The sequence below is a fragment of the Pteropus medius genome, unplaced genomic scaffold, assembly GCF_902729225.1.
Source record: "Pteropus medius unplaced genomic scaffold, Ma_sr-lr_union100, whole genome shotgun sequence".
NCBI lineage: Eukaryota > Metazoa > Chordata > Mammalia > Chiroptera > Pteropodidae > Pteropus > Pteropus medius.
The window spans coordinates 3,073,552-3,075,379 of record NW_024356397.1 but is presented as its reverse complement, the minus strand read 5'-3'; positions in this window follow the sequence as shown (position 1 = coordinate 3,075,379).

Below are 1,828 nucleotides of genomic sequence, written 5' to 3'. Positions count from 1 at the left end.
AAGTACATATGGGATGAATTATGAGTGTACTGAATCAACGAAGGTGGAACATGAAGTTGGATGAAGGAGAACTTACTGATTTGGGAGCCCTCTCTCAGATTACATATCCAGACAAGGATCCTGGAAAGTCATGTTAACACAACTACTAAGATGACCCTTTGAACTTTGGAGAAACCAATGGCTCATGCTAAATCTAGTAGAAAGGCCACAATTTCCTTGGCAGATAGTAGAAGAGGAATCAAAAGGCTTAGGAAAATGAATATGCTAGAGTACAAATACTAAGTAAGGCCAGAAAAGCTAGCTGATTAATGGCCTACTAGTAGGTCCAGAGTACATTCTATTTACAAAGCAATAAGAAATGCACTGGCTAGAGGGATACCAGCATCACTGAGAAGCTCAGCAGTGGCTGTCCTTTGTTGGCTAAGGCTGAGAGTAAGAGATTCTATTATAAAAACAGACATCTTGATAGCAGATTTAATGATAAGACCCTAAAATAATAGAGGCCAAATGGTGGAAAAGTAAGGTGAACATAGCAGCAAGACTGGAATGGCAACTTAGAGAGTCTGACCCACAAGGAACTATAAAGATGATTAATAGAACACAGTGTCCCTAAGGGCAAGACAGATGCACAACCAAGAAAGGTGCTGCTTGCTGTACAAGCAAAAAATTCCAGAGATAGGTCATCAGGAGGTTAAAAACATGTAACTAGTTGCAATCCCTTGCCCAATCCTTGGATCTGAGCCAGTTTTTGGACCCAGAACTGATTGACTGAAGGAGACTCTGTGTCCCCAAGAAGAAGGCTCCTGCAGCACTATGGCAAGTATGCATGGTAATGATTCCCCAGTCCTTCTTAAAAGGGAAGTACAGCCATTTACTTAGTAACCATATATAGGGGACAGAGTAACATCAAATATTTTAAAGATCATTGGATCCAGGGTCCATGATGACATTTATAACTAAGGATCCGAAGCATCATTCACAACCATTTGTTAGAGTGGAAATATATGGAGACCAGGTAATTAAAAAAAAAAAAAGTTCATGTTACAGAAGATCCACTAGCTCCACAGACCCCTTCTAATAGGTCCTCTAATTAGAAGAGAATTTCTTGGCAGTTGTGCAATCTTATCATTGGTTTCTTGTCCAGGCAAGATAGTAACTCAAAAACAGTATTACATCCCGAGAAAACTGGCAGAGGTTGATCCCACCCTTAAAGAGTGGTGGTCCTCACCATATCTCCATTTAATTTTCCAGTTTGGTCCCTGCAAAATCAGATAGATTTTGAAGGATTAACAATAGACCACTACAAATTTAACTAAGTAGCTGCCCCAAATGTAGCTATTATGCCAGGTACGTATCTTTGCTAGAGCACATTAGCACAGCCTTAGGTACACAGTATGCAGCCATTGATCTGGCTGATGCATTTCTTTCAAACTCTATCAGAAATAGTTCTCACAACAGTGTACATTAATGGTCTTGCCCCAGGCCATGCCAACTCTCTCACCCTGTATTACAGTATGATTTAAAGGGACCTAGATCTGGGCATGCTGCAGAACACAACATCACATTTGTTCTACCATATCAGTGATAAGTAAATGGGGCCAGAGTATCAAAAGCAGCAAGTATATTGGAAGATTTAGTAATAAACATAACACTCTGGTGGGTAAAAATAAACCTACAAAGATTAAGAGATTTGCAATATCAGCAGAATGCTGAAGGTCCAGTGGTCTGGGAGTATGCCAGGAAATACTTTCAAAATCAAAAAGAAATTATTGCGACTCCTACCTCCCGCCAAAAAGAAGAAAGCACAATGTCTTTGAAGGCCTGAAAA